A 6,000-nucleotide genomic window follows, 5' to 3' on the forward strand; every position below is an offset into this window, starting at 1 on the left:
CTTTGAGAGGTTAGGAGAATTAGAAAATATGCCTAGTCCTTCTACTTGTTAGCCATGTTCAATAATCTTTAGAATGTTTCTGAGAGGAAGGGAAAAATTGATTTTAAAGATAAAAATTGACCTTACTGATCATCTTGTCCAATCCTCCCATATTACAAATGAGAAAGAAGAGACCCAGAGAAAGGAAATGAATGATTATATCTAGTTTTCTGAAATTAGTTTCTCCTCCCTATTACTTGATGTGAAATTATAGTTTATTAAATTGAATCCAAGGACCTTTATTATAAAGTGCCTACTCTCTTCGGAGCTCAACAAGGTACTGCTTTAAAAGCATAGGACAATAGGAAATCAATGAAGATTTATGTGGTTAACACACTTAAAAGTCTTTCATGGTGACTGCTGAAATTTTGTTCTTTTTTTATGAAAAGCATAGAGTGGAGAATCTAAATCTCGTAAGATTTGTCCAAATTAAAAATAACATCCCAAATGGGAATCCCTGTCAAAATCCTAACGTCAAAATGTTATGCACACTTGAACTTTTGAGACTTCTCTAAGGTGATTTTCCTTGTCTTGGATCTTAGAAAAATGCTACTTAATTACATGACATTGGTTTATCTATACACTTAAAAATTATATTTTCAAGCCTTTGTTATTTCCCCCCCAATGTCTCCTTCACTCATTGGACAATTTTTGCACCTGTTTAGTTTTGTATAAGTCCACTGTTTTGGACATGCCTGCTTTCAGTTCAAGATGTTTGAAAGATAATTGGTGATTGAAACTCATCTAAGAGGTTGGAGCAGGCTAGGTAGATTTGAGAATCATCAGTATAGAAATGGTAAGTTAAATTCATGGGAAATGATTATATATGTCCAGGTGATTCATTTCAGTCTGCCTTCTTCTACTCCCCTGCTAAAAGAACCCAACTGTTGGGGTCATTGGAATCCCAGAGTCCCTCACCCTTCATTCCTGTCTTACTTCAATCAAAATGGTTTAGCGATCATGTGGGGATTGCAAAAAATATCATAGCAATATTGAGTAATTAAGAGAACTGTGGTGTATTCCAGATAACTGATTGCTAATCTAGGTCCTCCCCTCCCCATGGGTATATTTTAAATATTATGTTATAGAAAGTTTAGCTATTATGTCTTTCTTGATAGCCTCATGATGTGTGTTAAGCCTATAGATCATAAAAGATTTGACAATATCTCAGAATGATGACTGCTATATTTGTCTAAATTGCTTAGTATAGGTAGCTACATATAGAAAAACAGGCACAATCTCACCTCATGTTAATTTGGTCAAAAACAAACCCAAACAAGTCAGTATTGGATAAAAGGATATTAAAGGAATTTGTTCAAAAATATATCATAAATATATGATCAGCCAAATGAATTTATAATAGCAGATGATTAAAATGATAAAAATTTTTTGGATGGACCTGTTTAGTTTTGTATAAGTCCACTGTTTTGGACATGCCTACTTTTTCAGTTCAAGATGTTTGAAAAATAATTGAAAATTGAAGATTGAATTGGTGATTGAAACTCATCTAAGAGGTTGGAGCAGGCTAGGTAGATTTGAGAATCATCAGTATGTCTTTCACCATACATTGGAGCAGTTTTTTGTAGGATGTGCCAGTGGGTGTTTAATTAATATATATGTTATCTAATTTGTTTTCTACCTGTAGAATTAAAAGAAAAAAAATAAGAATTAGCTTCTTGTCAAAGATCAGAAAACTGAGATCATGTGTAATCAACTGATTTGGTTAGACTGTCATAACAAATGGTAGAGACAAACATGGTTTTCTGAACTTATTGTCTAATAATCCTTATGCTATTACATATTATATTTCATTAATAAGTGCTTATTATTGATGAAGTTACAGTGTTGTAATCACCATTTCCCTTTCCTGACTGCCAACCTTCTCTTTAATGATATATTCTTTAGTTTTCCTAGGAATCAAAGTCAAAATCACTTAAAATATGTTCTCTTACTTTAAAAAAAAATGAAAACATTTGCCCTTTCCTAGTTTTGTGGAAACTGCCATAAATATTTTCCATGATTTTTCATATATCTCTTGACCCGGGGCTCAGCAATCACATCTTATATTTTTTCAGTGTCCAAGGATGCAATTTATCTGAGTTAAATGACTTAGATTCATTAAAGATGGCTAGGTTCTCTTATTATCTTCTTCCTTGTCTCAGTTCATTATTTTTGTTCTGTCATTTCCCGTATAAAGGTAATTCCACTTGGCATAGGAACCAACCAGTAACATATTCTCTATTGTTAGCAACCATTGTTTCATCCACATCAAACAAAGATTCTGTTCCTTTTTTAATATATGTTAATAGGTGAGAGGAATCCTGTAGTTAATAGTTTGCGTAACATTTAGCAAAGCTTTGAAGATATTTTTATTCAGAGATTTTTTGCCTTTGTATCACTTCCATTTTTTCCCTACAGTTATTTAACCCTTTTAATTTTAACTGGATTGGCTTTGACATTATTTTAAAGCTATTGACAAATTATCTCATAAAATTGTTGTGAATAAGGTAGAGAGATGAGATAGATTCAAGATAGTTTCAGAATTGGTTGGATAGCCAAACTCAACAGTTATTCATGGTTCATTTTCAAATGTGGAAAGGAGTTTCATCTTGGTCTTCTATAACTGAATATTTTTATCAGATATAAATAATATGCTTATCAGATTTTCAAATTGCATTAAACTGGGAGAGAGAGCCATCAGAATAAAGTAGTTGGATTCAGAAAAATCTTGTCTAGTTATTTAGTACTTAGCAAGCATTTATTAAGCACTTAATTATACACCAAGCATTTACTCACCACTGAAAGATAAAAGCATAGTCTCTCACACAGGGAGCTGACATTCTAATAGAGACAACATGCAAACAACTGTGTAAGATAGGATAAAATGTAAAAAAGAAGATAATCTCAATGGAAAAGGAACAAACAGTTCTAGAGGTACAGGAAGCCTAGGAAAGGTCTCTTGTAGAAGCTGGGATTTGAGCTTGGTCTTGAAATAATCTGGGAAAGCCAGAAACCAGATGAGAAAAGAAAATATTCTGGGCAAGGGAGAGAGCTACTACAAAGATACAGAGTTGGTAGATTGAGTGTCGTGTGTAGGAAAGATCAGTGTCAGTGAGTTATATAGAGTACATAGAGGTTAATAAAGTATAAGAAAACTGAAAAGTAGGAAAGAAGGGGCAGGATATAAAAACCAAACAATTGTTTATATTTGAGCCTGGAGGTAATAGGGAGCTACTAGAATTTTTTGTATCAGGATGCCTTAGACCTGCACTTTAGGAACATCACTTTGGCACTTGAATGACTAGAGTGCAAAGAAACTTAATGAGATCAACTAGAAGTCTAGGACTGAGATGCCAGGGCCTGAAATTTGGCTGGTTGTATGAATAGAAAGAAGGGGTTGTAAAGACAGAAATAAGACATCGCCATAGATAAATTATATGGGGTAAGTGCTTATGAGAAGTCGATGATAATACTGAGGTTGCAAGTTAAGAGAGTGGGAGGATATTTTATTAGCCTTTATTAGTTATAAGGAAGTTTCAAATAGGGGAGAGTTTGGGAGTAAAGTTCTTTTTTGAACATATTGAATTTGAGATATAGAACATCCACTTTGGTGATATTTAATAGTTTGTTAATATGAGACCAGAAGTTAGGAGAGACATTAGAAATTGTTAAATAGACTTGAGAGTCTAGAGTTAGGGTTCATAATATGGCTTCCAGGGGTCTTTGGATAGATTCAGAAGGTCTGTGAACTTGCATGAACCGGCCCCCCATAAACCACCTTGCATAATCTTTAGCTGAAATTTACTATTTCCTTCATTTATAAATTAATATATAAAGCATTATCCTGAAAAGGGCTACATAGACTTTCCAGACTGGTAAAGGGGTCTATGTCACCAAAAACTGTTAAGAACTTTGGTCTAGGATCTAATTTTTCTAGATTTAGGCCACAGGGAATAAATATAAAGTTTTCTCTTTGAGTACCAAAAAAATCATCTTCAGAAGTACAAAATGGGAGAGACATAGTTTGATAACAATTGTTTTGAAAAAAATCTGGAGAGTTAGGCAATCACAAACTCAGATTAATATTGCAGGCAAAAAAGCTAAGGTAATCTTGGACCACATCAAAAGAGGTAAAAGTTTCACTGAATCGGGAGATGATATAATCTGTTCTTATGGCACCTCATCTGGAGCATTGTGTTCAGATAGATCTAAAAGTTGAGTGAACTGGCTGGAGAGGTTCAAGTTAGAGGGTGGATTACCACTTGTATGCTGTAATGAAAATTTCTTTCTAGTCCAGTTTGGGTGGTCACTTTCAGCTATCAGATATTGTGATTCTGTAATTATAAGGAAAAGAATTGTGAATAAATATATATGTTTATTTACATGTGAGATAGCTTATAACTCAGTGGGTAGAGAATTGGGCCTGGAGTCAGCAAGATTTAAAAGTTCAAATTCAGCCTTAGCTATTTCCTAGCTTTGGGACCCTGGGCAAGTCATTTAACTTCTGTCTGATAAAAGGATCCATTAGGGAAGGAAATAGCAAACTACTTCTCTATCTTTGTCAAGAACACCCAGTGGACAGTTATGGTCCAGCATTCATAAAAAGTCTGACATGACTGAACAAGAACAAAATATGTATGGGTACATGTCATTTTTCTAAACAAGATTTCTTATAAAGATAGAATCTCCTGGGAGAAAATGCTTATGAAATAGTGGGGAAGTACATTTAAGTACTATGCTGTATATAGATAAGAATTTCTTAACTGTGTAACGCTTTTAATCATGTGACTTTAAAAAAAGTGTATCTAATTTGTTAGAATATTTCTCAGAGAGTCAATTGACAAACTTTATTTATTTTGTTCCTCTACAGGTACTTTCAACGGACTTTCCCCAAAAAGCAAATTCCTAGAAGTTGAACATAAATGTTTCCACTGGGTTTTGCTTATAAGAAGAAATGGACCCATGCACTTATATAGCTTTTTAATAGCGTTAACCAATGCATTTTTAGACATATTTTGATGTATATATCTATTATTCAAAAAGTGATCTTTATTTTGAGTCCTAGGACTTAAAAGTAGCCTTTTTAAATATCAAGCAGCACCCTTAAAATGAAGCCAAGCTTTTTTATACCAGGTTGCAATCTGCTGGAAATATTGTATTTGTATGAAATACTTGCTTCCCCTACAGTTTTAGTATGGATGGATCAGGAGAACTGAAAAATTACCCAATTAAAGATTATTGTGACTTCAATGTATATAAATAGATTTTTATACTTCTATTGAAAGAAGACGCCTGTACATTCTTCCATCATCACTGTAAAGACAAATAAATGATTATATTCACAGATGGTTTGGAATCCTTTCTATTACAAAGAATAAATATAGGTGATTCCTTCTAAAATTCCACAATTAGATTTGGCTCCCACCATTGGCATTGGATTTGAGGGAGGTGATGGGAGTATATATTTACTGTTACCTCAGGTTATAATGGAAAGTTGAGTTACTTTCACTAGTGTATATACTTTGGTTGCCCTGATAAAGGCCCTTCCCTACTTCTCATCCATCATTATTTGATTATTTATATAGTAATCATATACAAGTACCCTCTAGCTGTAATTTCATCCAGAAATAATCTGGAGTGTCTCGTGTTTCCTACCAGATTGAGTTGTGTGCATAACTACTTCTGTTGCAGTGAGAAGTACACTCTGGGCAGAGTTTCATAATGAATCAAATTTTGATACTTTCCCAATCAGTGTTCCACCTCCAAAGTACAAACATTTATTTGTTGAATTTCATAAACATAATTTTGAGCAGTTGAACTTTAAAATTGGGTGAAAATAGTAATCACTTATCATAATTCATTACTAAAATTGGAATAGTTTTATTGAATTATTTACAGACTAAAACACATTGACGTTCATTTGATGATAAGAAAAGAGATATGGACAGATTTGTGAAAGGG

At 33.4% G+C, this 6,000-nt stretch overlaps 1 protein-coding gene across 1 annotated transcript in view; it reads left to right on the forward strand.

The window, feature by feature from the left end:
* Nucleotides 1-5,383, forward strand: part of MBD2 (methyl-CpG binding domain protein 2) — a 90,889-nt gene extending 85,506 nt beyond the window's left edge. The window contains 1 exon segment of the mRNA XM_031945947.1: nt 4,910-5,383. The gene's annotated coding sequence lies outside the window, so the exon portion shown is untranslated.
* Nucleotides 5,384-6,000: the final 617 nt, after the last annotated feature.

This window comes from Sarcophilus harrisii, chromosome 1, assembly GCF_902635505.1.
Source record: "Sarcophilus harrisii chromosome 1, mSarHar1.11, whole genome shotgun sequence".
NCBI lineage: Eukaryota > Metazoa > Chordata > Mammalia > Dasyuromorphia > Dasyuridae > Sarcophilus > Sarcophilus harrisii.